Source organism: Mesoplodon bidens (genome assembly GCF_964165515.1).
Source record: "Mesoplodon bidens genome assembly, chromosome: 7".
In the NCBI taxonomy this organism is placed as follows: Eukaryota; Metazoa; Chordata; class Mammalia; order Artiodactyla; family Ziphiidae; genus Mesoplodon; species Mesoplodon bidens.
This window is the reverse complement of record NC_138164.1, coordinates 20,927,381-20,940,198: the sequence shown is the minus strand read 5'-3', so window position 1 is coordinate 20,940,198 and position 12,818 is coordinate 20,927,381.

Sequence of the window (12,818 nt, the reverse complement as noted above, 5' to 3'; positions counted from 1 at the left end):
GATTTCCCATCATTTGATGTGACATGGGACACTGGGCCAAGTAGGTTCCAGCCTTAATTCCTTTGTCTAGACTCATTGCTGACTCTTGGTAAATTTGAAAAGTTTTCACTAATTTCCAAGAAATTATGAGTACTACATTGACTTTATGATTTGGTGTTTTTTTAATGCTGAAATTGCTTTGCTCTTACAAATTTGATGCAACATGACAAAACATTTTCACTAGCACCAAATTTTAGTAAAATGTATAAAATTTGATTTTTATAAACATCAATAGTACTCCTAGTAGCTTGGTGCTTTGTGTCCACGTAGAGGGGTGGGATAGGGAGGGTGGGAGGGAGACGTAAGAGGGAGGGGATATGGGGATATATTTATACGTATTGCTGATTCACTTTGTTAAACAGCAGAAACTAACACAACATTGTAAAGCAATGATACTCCAATAAAGATATTAAAAAATAATACACTTGCATGTGTGGAAAGCAATGTATGTACAGATACAGGTTCTTCACTGTAACATGATATGTAACAGCAAAAGATTGAGAATAGTGTAAATATCCATAGAGAGAGGACTGCGTAAAATATGAAATAAAATAAAACTCAATATTATTTTTTAAAAAAAGAGTACACCTAGTAACAAATGTTCCCAAAATATATCACTTTAATTGTGGATAAACTTGCATAAATTAAACACATTCTATGCAGTATATGAAGCCACACCATCCACGAGTCATTCAGAACTGATGTTTGCATAGAATATAATCCCAATGGAAAGACATGTTTTAAATAATAAAAACATTTTCCTGTGAAGTTTTTGATAAAGACTAAACTGAAAAGAAAAGAACTTGTATTTATATAGATAAAGGAGAAATATTTTTAAATACATTTTAGGGTAGCTGCTAAGTGAATTTTATTTCTAAACTCTGAATTCCATTTGCAAAGAACTTGTATTTATATAGATAAAGGAGAAATATTTTTAAATACTTTTTAGGGTAACTGCTTAGTGATTTTATTTCTAAATTCTGAATTCCATTTGAGAAACCTACTCTAGAAACAGAGATTATCGGGGAGGACCTTCAAGATGGCAGACGAGTAAGACGTGGAGATCACCTTCCTCCCCACAAATATATCAAAAATACATCTACATGTGGAACAACTCCTACAGGACACCTACTGAATGCTGGCAGAAGATGTCAGACTTTCCAAAAGGCAAGAAAGTTCCCATGTACCTGGGTAGGGCAAAAGAAAAAACAAAGACAAAAGAATAGGCACAAGACCTGCACCTCTGGGAGGGAGCTGTGAAGGAGGAAAAGTTTCCACACACTAGGAAGCCCCTTCACTGGTGGAAATGGGGGGTGGGCAGAGGGAAGCTTCAGAGCCACAGAGGAGAGCACAGCAACAGGGGTGCAGAGGGCAAAGCGGAGAGATTCCCGCACAGAGGATAAGTGCTGACCAGCACTCACCAGCCTGAGAGGCTTGTCTGTTCACCTGCCGGGGCGGGCGGGGGCTGGGAGCTGAGGCTCGGGCTTCGGATGTCAGGCCCCAGGGAGAGGACTGGGGTTGGCTTTGTGAACACAGTCTGAATGGGGCTACTCCACCACAACTAGCCGGGAGGGAGTCTGGGAAAAACTCTGGACCTGCCTAAGAGTCAAGAAACCATTGTTTTGGGATGTGTGAGGAGAGGAGATTCAGAACACTGCCTAAATGAGGTTCAGAGACAGGCACAAGCCATGGCTATCAGCACGGACCCCAAAGATGGGCATGAAATGCTAAGGCTGCTGCTGCAGCCACCAAGAAGCCTGTGTGCAAGCACAAGTCACTATCCACACCTCCCCTCCAGGAGCCTGTGCAGCCCACCACTACCAGGGTCCCGTGAGCCAAGGACAAATTCCATAGGAGAACACACAGCACGCCTCAGGCTGTTGCAATGTCACACAAGCCTCTGCAGCCGCAGGCTCGCCCCACATTCCGTACCCCTCCCTCTCCCCAGCCTGAGTGAGCCAGAGCACCCTAATCAGCTGCTTCTTTAACCCACTCCTGTCTGGTCAAAGAAGAGACACCAGAGGGCAACCTACATGAAGAGGCGGGGCCAAATGCAAAGCTGAACCCCAGGAGCTGTGCGAACAAAGAAGAGAAAAGGAAATTTCTCCATGCAGACTCAGGAGCAGCAGATTAAATATCCACAATCAACTTGATGTACCCTGCGCCTGTGGAATACCTGTATAGACAATGAATCTTACCAAAATTGAGACGGTGGACTTTAGGAGCAATGGTAGTCTTGGGGTTTGCTGTATGCGACAGAACAGCTACTGATCTTTATGTTTATCTTAGTATAGATTTTAGTGCTTGTTATCTTTGGTGGATTTATTTATTGGTTTGTTTGCTCTCTTCTTTTTTTTCTTATATTAAATTTTTTTTATTTTAATTATTTTTTATTTTTTATTTTAATAACTTTTATTTTATTTATTTTATTTTTCTTTCTTTTTTTCCTCACTTCTCTTCTGAGCCATGTGGCTGAAAAGGTCTTGGTGATCCTACCAGGTGTTAAGCCTGAGCCTCTGAGAGCCGAGTTCAGGACACTGGAGAACCAGAGACCTCCCAGCCCCACATAATATCAATTGTCAAGAGCTCTAAAAGAGATCTCTGTCTCAATACTAACACCCAGCTCCACTCAATGACCAGCAAGCTCCAGTGCTGGACACACCTTACCAAACAGCTAGCAAGACAGGAACACAATCCCACCCATTAGCAGAGAGGCTGCCTAAAAATATACTGTTCACAGACACCCCAAAACACACCACTGGACATGGTCCTGCCGACCAGAAAGACAAGATACAGCCTCATCCACGAGAACACAGTTATCAGTCCCCTTCCCCAGGAAGCCTACACAATCCACTGAACCAACCTTACCCACTGGGGGCAGACACCAAAACCAATGGGGACTATGAACCTGCAGCCTGCAAAAAGGAGACCCCAAACACAGTAAGTTAGGCAAAATGAGAAGACAGAGAAATACTCAGCAGATGAAGGAGCAAATTAAAACCCACCAGACCAAAAAACTGAAGAGGAAATAGGCAGTCTACCTGAAAAAGAATTCAGAGTAATGATGTAAAGGTGATCCAAAATCTTGGAAATAGAATGGAGAAAATACAAGACATGTTTAACAAGGACTTAAAAGAACTAAAGAGCAAACAAACCATGTTGAACAACACAATAAATGAAATTTAAAATTCTCTAGAAGGAATCAATAGCAGAATAACTGAGGCAGAAGAATGGATAAGTGACGTGGAAGATAAAATAGTGGAAAGAACTACCAAAGAGCAGAATAAAGAAAAAAGAATGAAAAGAATTGAGGACAGTCTCAGAGACCTCTGGGAAAACATTAAACGCACCAACATTCAACTTATAAGGGTTCCAGAAGAAGAAGAGAAAAAGAAAGGGACTGAAAAAATATTTGAAGAGACTATAGTTGAAAACTTCCCTAATATGGGAAAGGAAATAGTCAATCAAGTCCAGGAAGCACAGAGCATCCCATACAGGATAAAACGAAGGAGAATCATGCCAAGAAACATATTAATCAAACTATCAAAAATTACATACAAAGAACAAATATTAAAAGCAGCAAGGGAAAAACAACAAATAACACATAAGGGAATTCCCATAAGGTTGCCAGGTGATCTTTCAGAAGAAAATCTGCAAGCCAGAAGGGAGAGGGAGGATATATTTAAAGTGATGAAGGTGGGGCTTCCCGGGTGGCACAATGGTTGAGAGTCCGCCTGCCGATGCAGGGGACACAGGTTTGTGCCCCAGTCCGGGAAGGTCCCACATGCCGCGGAGCAGCTAGGCCCGTGAGCCATGACCACTGAGCCTGCAAGTCCAGAGCCTGTGCTCCGCAACGGGAGAGGCCACAACATTGAGAGGCCCATGTACGACAAAAAAATAAATAAATAAAAAATAAAGTGATGAAGGAGAAAAACCTACAACCAAGATGACTCTACCCATCAAGGATCTCATTCAGATTTGATGGAGAAATTAAAAGCATTATAGACAAGCAAAAGCTACGAGAATTGAGCACCACCAAACCAGCTATACAACAAATGCTAAAGGAACTTCTCTAGGCAGGAAACACAAGAGAAGGAAAAGACTTACAATAACAATCCCAAAACAACTAAGAAAATGGGAATAGGAACATACATATTGATAATTACCTTAAATGTAAAGGGACTAAATGCTCCAACCAAAACACATAGACTGGCTGAATGGATACAAAAACAAGACTTGTATATATGTTGTCTACAAGAGACCCATCTCAGACCAAGGGACTCATACAGACTGAAAGTGAAGGGATGGAAAAAGATATTCCATGCAAATGCAAATCAAAAGAAAGCTGGAGTAACAATTCTCACATCAGATAAAATAGACTTTAAAATAAAGACTATTACAAGAGACAAAGAAGGACACTACATAATGATCAAGGGATCATTCCAAGAAGAAGATATAACAATTTTAAATATTTATGCACCCAACATAGGAGCACCTCAATATATAAGGCAAATGCTAACAGCCATAAAAGGGGAAATTGACAGTAACACAATAATAGTAGGGGACTGTAACACCCCAATTTTACCAATGTACAGATCATACAAAATGAAAATAAATAAAGAAACACATGCTTTAAATGATACTTTAAACAAGATAGACTTAATTGATATCTATAGGACATTCTATCCAAAAACAACAGAATACACTTTCTTGTCAAGTGCTCATGGAACATTCTCCAGGACAGATCATATCTTGGATCACAAAGCAAGCCTTGGTAAATTTAAGAAAATTGAAATTGTATCAAGTATCTTTTCCGACCAAAACACTATGAGACTAGATATCAATTACAGGAAAAAAATCTGTAAAAAATGCAAATACATGGAGGCTACACAATACACTACTAAGTAACAAGGAGATCACTGAAGAAACAAATGAGGAAATCAAAAAATACCTAGAAACAATGACAATGAAAACATGACCACCCAACACCTATGGGATGCAGCAAAATCTGTCCTAACAAGGAAACTTATAGCAATAGAATCCTACCTCAAGAAACAAGAAACATCTCAAATAAACAAACTAACCTTACACCTAAAGCAATTAGAGACATAAAAACAAAAAGAAAATACCCCAAACATAGCAGAAGGAAAGAAATCATAAAGATCAGATCAGAAGTAAATGAAAAAGAAATGAAGGAAACAATAACAAAGATCAATAAAACTAAAAGCTGGCTCTTTGAGAAGATAAACAAAATTGATAAACCTTTAGCCAGACTCATCAAGAAAAACAGAGAGAAGACTCAAATCAATAGAATTAGAAATGAAAAAGGAGAAGTAACAACTGACACTTCAGAAATACAAAGGATCATGAGAGATTACTAAAAGCCACTATATGCCAATAAAATGGACAACCTGGAAGAAATGGACAAATTCTTAGAAAAGCACAACCATCCCAGACTGAACCAGGAAGAAATAGAAAATATAAACAGAATAATCACAAGCACTGAAATTGATACTGTGTTTAAAAATCTTTCAAAAAACAAAAGGCAAGGACCAGATGGCTTCACAGGCGAATTCTATCAAACATTTAGAGAAGAGTTAACACCTATCCTTCTCGAAGTCTTCCCAAATATAGCAGAGGGAGGAACACTCCAAACTCATTCTATGAGGCCACCACCACTCTGATACCAAAACCAGACAAATATATCACAAAGAAAGAAAACTAGAGGCCAATATCACTGATGAACATAGATGCAAAAATCCTCAACAAAATACTAGCAAACAGAATCCAACAGCCCATTAAAAGGATCATACACCATGATCAAGTAGGGTTTATTCCAGGAATGCAAGGATTCTTCAATATATGCAAATCAATCAACGTGATACACCATATTAACAAATTGAAGGAGAAAAACCATATGATCATCTCAATAGGTGCAGAAAAAGCTTTCAACCAAATTCTACATCCATTTATGATAAAAACCCTCCAGAAAGGAGGCATACCGGTAACTTACCTCAACATACTAAAGGCCATATATGACAAACCCACAGCCAACATCGTTCTCAATGGTGAAATACTGAAACCATTTAAGATCAGGAATAGAACAAGCTTGTCCACTCTCCCCACTATTCTTCAACATAATTTTGGAAGTTTTCATCACAGCAATCAGAGAAGAAAAAGAAATAAAAGGAATCCAAATCAGAAAAGAAGAAATAAAACTGTCACTGTTTGCAGATGACATGATACTATACCTAGAGAATCCTAAAGATGCTACCAGAAAACTACTAGAGCTAATCAATGAATCTGGTAAAGTAGCAGGATACAAAATTAATGCACAAAAATCTGGTGCATTCCTATATACGAATGATGAAAAATCTGAAAGAGAAATTAAGGAAACACTCCCATTTACCACTGCAACAAAAAGAATAAAATACCTAGGAATAAACCTATCTAAGGAGAAAAAAGACCTGTATGCAGAAAAGTATGACATTGATGAAAGAAATTAAAGATGATACAAACAGATGGAGAGATATACCATGTTCTTGGATTGGAAGAATCAACATTGTGAAAATGACTATACTGTCCTACACAATCTACAGATTCAATGCAATCCCTATCACACTACCAATGGCATTTTTCACAGAACTAGAACAAAAAATTTCACAATGTGTATGGAAACACAAAAGACCTCCAAATCACCAAAGCAATCTGGAGAAAGAAAAACAGAGCTGGAGGAATCGGTCTCTCTGAGTTCAGACTATACTACAAAGCTACAGTAATCAAGGCAGTATGGTACTAGCAAAAAACAGAAATATAGATCAATGGAACAGGAGAGAAAGCCCAGAGATAAACCCACACTCATATGGTCACCTTATCTTTGATAAAGGAGGCAAGATTATACAGTGGAGAAAAGACAGCCTCTTCAATAAGTGGTGCTGGGAAAATGGGACAGCTACATGTAAAAGAATGAAATTAGAACACTCCCTAACACCATACACAAAAATAAACTCAAAATGGATTAAAGACCTAAATGTAAGGCCAGACACTATCAAACTCTTAGAGGAAATCATAGGCAGAACACTCTATGACATACATCACAGCAAGATCTTTTTGACCCACCTCCTAGAGAAATGGAAATAAAAACAAAAATAAATAAATGGGACCTAATGAAACTTAAAAGCTTTTGCACAGCAACAGAAACCATAAACAAGATGAAAAGACCACCCTTGGAATGGGAGAAAATATTTGCAAATGAAGCAACTGCCAAAGGATTAATCTCCAAAATATACAAGCCGCTCATGCAGCTCAATATCAAAAAAACAAACAAGCCAATCCAGAAATGGGCAGAAAATCTAAATAGACATTTCTCCAAAGAAGATATTCATATTGCCAACAAACACATGAAAGGATGCTCAACATCACTAATCATTAGAGAAATGCAAATCAAAATTACAGTGAGGTATCACCTCACACCAGTCAGAATGGCCATCATCAAAAAATCTACAAACAATAAATATTGGACAGGATGTGGAGAAAGGGGAACCCTCTTGCACTGTTGGTGGGAATGTAAATTGATACAGCCACTATAGAGAACAGTATGGAGGTTCCTTAAAAAACTAAAAATAGAACTACCATACGACCCAGCAATCCCACTACTGGGCATATACCCTGAGAAAACCATAATTCAAAAAGGGTACCACAATGTTCATTACAGCTCTATTTACAATAGCCATGATGTGGAAGCAACTTAAGTGTCCATCGACAGATGAATGGATAAAGAAGATGTGGCACATATATACAATGGAATATTACTCAGCCATAAAAAGAAACGAAATTGAGTTATTTGTAGTGAGGTGGATGGACCTAAAGTGTGTCATACAGAGTGAAGTAAGTCAGAAATAGAAAAACAAATACCGTGTGCTAACACATACATATGGAATCTAAGAGGAAAAAAAAACTGGGACAGCACAGGAATAAAGACACAGAGGTGGAGAATGGACTTGAGGACACGGGGAGGGGGAAGGGTAAGCTGGGACAAAGTGAGAGAGTGGCATGGACATATATACACTACCAAATATAAAATAGATAGCTAGTGGGAAGCAGCCTCATAGTACAGGGAGATCAACTTGGTGCTTTGTGACCACCTAGAGGGGTGGAATAGGGAGGGTGGGAGGGAGATGTAAGAAGCAAGGGATATGGGGATATATGTATATGTATAGCTGATTCTTTTGTTATACAGCAGAAACTAACACAACATTGTAAAGCCATTATACTCCAATAAAGATGTTTTTAAAAAAAGAAGCAGTTTATCAAGTGCTTCTGGCTCTATTTTCTGGTTGCATTTAGCTCGGTCTCTTAAAGGACAGGAAGCATAGGAAACTGTTGACTCAAACAAAAGCACCATATTAGGTTCTTGGGACCACACTGAGTAAGAGCAACAAGCACAATCCCTCTCCCTGGGAGCTGTCCTACCATCAAGGGAAGACCATCCCACTACACAGGTTTCTACCCTCTTCTGAAAGCATGTCAGAGTCAGTACCATCATGCCTCCCACCCATGATCCCCATCTCCATGCTCCTCCCTCTATGCCTAATTCTGACCTATTACTTTCTTTACAAATCCTTCAAGTGTGTCCTTGGACCTTCCAAAATCAGCATACCCCATGCCGTATCTTCTACTTCTTCGCATGCCCTAAATTAAAACCTTGCTCTCTCCTGTGGAAACTCTCTGGACACCACTCTCTCAGCCCTCTGGAAGCAGCCCCACGTTCTTCTGCTAGGGGTTATGTTCCCAGTGTCACTTCCCAACCATTGTTTACATGTTCTTGATCCTGAGAGTTTCTTGACTCCTTCTCCCTCTCCTCCCTACTGACATCTCCTCAACATGTAATCATGTCCCTCAGTTTTTGAAGAATTCAACTCCTAGCCATGGAAACCTTTGGCACCCCAACTCATTGTCATGCTCCGTCATTTCATAGGGTCTTTAACAAACACATGAAGGAAGCAAAAATATATGCAAGATGTTTCATGTGACTAGCAATCAAGCAAATGAAAATTAAAACAAAACCCATCAGTTTTAATACTATCAGATTGATAAATTTTTAATTGCAAGCTGGATAATATTGAGTTTGTTGAAGACGTGGATACATGAGAATTCTCACACATGGTTGGGACTGTACATTGGTACAGCCACAGAAGAGAGAGGTTTTGCAATAAAAGCCAGGTTGCTGATAAGCATATCCAGAAATACTACTTTTAGATACATGTATGAGGAAACAAAATTGCAAAGTTGATTTCATTACAATTTTTACCAGTACAACAACCCAAATGTCTATCAACAGATGAATGGAGAATTGCAGCTTATTAATACACTGAAATAGTACATAGCAATTAAAGTACATATACAAAAAACTAAAAACATGAATTTGGATAAAGGTTATCTTGGGGTAAGAAAGAGGGTAGTGGACTGGGGATGGGTACGAATGGGTCTTCATCTGTATCTGTTACTATATTTTATTTATTACATTAAAAAGGAGAGATTAAAAACATGTAATAAGGCAAAAGAATTAAACCAGAGTAACAGATAAATTATTTTAAAAAGAAAAAGATGTTCAGTCATTTCTTCTCAGCAACAAGTTTTGAAACCTTAGATAACTTAAGAATTTCAAATAATCTCCTAGCAATGTAAATGATATCTACGTAGGAAAAAAGAAAGATGTTTAGCAGTTAATCATATTGGTATCAGACATCTAAGCTTAAAATTTGCACGAAATTAATTCATGTGAAAAATAAATTATTCTTGGATACTTAATATTGATCACAATTACCAAATAACAGTCAAATGTCCACTACACTTTGTATTATATGGAAACAATCTTATGCAAGTACAAATCTCCAAAACGTTCAGCAAAGAAAAAGTAATCTGTTTCTACATCTGGCTTTACTTAAGGAGAGTAATGCTTTATTTATTCAACATCATTGTGAAATGAAGTGTTTCAAATAATTTTACGCCTTTAAGTGCCAAGATTTTTTATTAATAATTTTAACCACTTGTAGTGGAATCACTTTTGGAAAGCTATTGCACATTTGGATGTTTTTCTCCCCTTTCTTAAGACAGTAGACGGAGTATGACTAAGGTTTTCATGTTGACCTGTGGTCAAGATCAAGTAGGCTCCTAATTTCATTTTTTCTTATAATTCCAAAGGGCCTTTTTCCACATTTGTCTCCAGGAAATATATGTAGTAGTAGTTCCCTGCATACTTTGGGCAGCTAAACAGTTGGTGACTGTGTCTCCAGAAAATCACTCTTTTTCTTATTTGTTTAAGCCATTACTTTAGTCAATTTCACTGAGCTTGAGTAATATCTACTCATAAACACACATCTGCCAATACCTCTTTATTTCCACAATGCTTCTGATTGATCTGGTCCACATGTCATAATTATCTTCGCCAAAATCAGTCTGTACATAAGGAAGGATGTTTATTCCAGCAGTAAATAACTACAAGGCTGGGGATTTTAAATTGCTGTGTCTGTTTTAAACCTACATTCTCCCTACTCTCAGGTTGTCAGCCTCCAGCAGTAGCTTTCTTATTCCGCCTTACTGATATGTTGATTGTGATCCATCCGTGGCTAGGGAATTAGGTCATCTATTCTAAACTAAGAATAAATATGCTGTTACTGACAAGCTAGAGTCTCTCCCAGGAGGGAAGTACGTAGGGTTGGGTCCATGAACCATTTTTTAAGCTCTGCGTGTGTGTCTGTTTCCTGTTCCTCTGTAATGTCCCAGATAACCAAGTCCTTAGAGGCTCCCTTCATCAGCATGGGCCACTGCTGCAAGAGAGAGGTGAGGCCATTCCAGTGGCTCATCTGCACCATTTTAGAATTTGCCCTTCTTTTGATTCTTCCTCTGTACAAACAAGATAGCATTTGATAATAGTTCTTAGTCTTGTACATTTTCAAGTAAAGTTCTGGTACTTGAGGCATTTTCTTAAAGGACTCCTGACAAACACACAGCAGAACTTCCATTGTAATTACTACTCTGTGCTCGATTTTACAAGTTGCCTGCCAGCATTTATTTAATTCCACTTTACTTGCAAACAAAAAGTTTGAAGTGCACATCCTATTCTCTATGCCAGTGATCAGCAAACTACAGCCTGCAGGTCAAATGCTGGCACATTTTATAAAGTTTTATTAGGACTCAGCTCATAAGTTTACATATTACCCATGATGCTTTCATGCTACAACAGCAGAGTGGCTGAGACAGAGACTAAGTGGTCCAGAAAGCCTAAAATGTTTATAGAAAAAGTTAACTTACCCCTGATTTAGGCTAATCAGTCACTCTTACCTAAACAGATTTACTTCCTCAAAGAGGTGAATTCCAACAATATCTTTCTTTTTCAAAGTGCAAACATGGAAAAGGTATAAAATAATCAGAGAGATTACTAGGAAAATGCTTAGTAGTTTCTGAGCTACTTTAATATATCGGTCAATTCTTAGCAGCTGAAATTGTTCCTGCTGGACAAGGGCAGTTATAGGCAACAGTGGAGTTTATATAAGCACCTCACAAGAATACAAATGGTGACATCCTCTAAGTGTAGCAAAGGTGCATTATAATTTTGTCTCAGACATAAAATTAGATAAGAGATAGAAAATACCTTAAACAATAATTGTGCTATATAACATGATGCATAATTGATGTTGTGTTAGACCCACAGTTTGGAATAATTACAAACACTGAGAAATGGCTGGTAATTAATAGACTGTGATGTTATTAAGGCAACCTAAAGTTTATACTTTTTAATAAAACAAAACATAAACATTGGTTATATCAATATAGTATTAAGAAAATACTATACAACAGAAATGTGGTACCAGAAAATAGAATTAATACCTGTAATTTAACATATTTTATGATACATGTCAAGTATTTGCTTGCTAGATATAGTTATAATGTTATAGGCAAATGATTTGACCCATGTTACCCTAAATCCATAAAATAACTACTTAAATACTATCTGAGTTTTAACATATTTGTATGTTGGACACATATGTTGAATAATCCCATAGAGTGGGATTTCATTAAAACTCAACTTTAATTTTGTCTTCTCAATGCCCATGAAGCTATTCAGTGAAAGAAGCTTTGCCCCTGCACTAGGTAAGAACTCAGCAGGCTTCATTAGTTTTCTATTCATTTTAAGGTAATAGCTACTGTCACAGTTACTTTAAGTAAAAAAATACAGTCTCATTTCAAAAGTTAAGCACCCGGCTCAGGACATTAATCAACACTTCACTCTCCACTCAATCTCACACATGAGTGTAAGGCATTACTAAGGGTAGATACTATTCTGTGTATTTTACCTTAAAAAACAATCTGAAAAACTACACTACTCAAAACAGCATGATTTTGGTGAAAGAACAGAAATGTACATTGCAACAGATCAGAACAGGGAGCCCAGAAATAGACCCAAACAAATACAGTCAACTGATCTTTGAAACAGGAGTGGCAATCCAATGGAAAAATAATAGTCTTTTCAACAAATGTCACTGGAACAACTGGATGTCCATATGCAAAAAAAAAAATCAACCAAGACACAGATCTTACACCTTTTACAAAAATTAACTCCTCAAGAACAGACCTAAATATAAAATGCAAAACATTTAATTTCTAGAAGAAAATATAGTAGAAAACCTAGGTGACATTGAGTTTGACAATGAATTTTTAAATACAACATCAAAAGCAAAATCCATGAAGGAAAAAAATTGATGATAAGTAGAATTTAC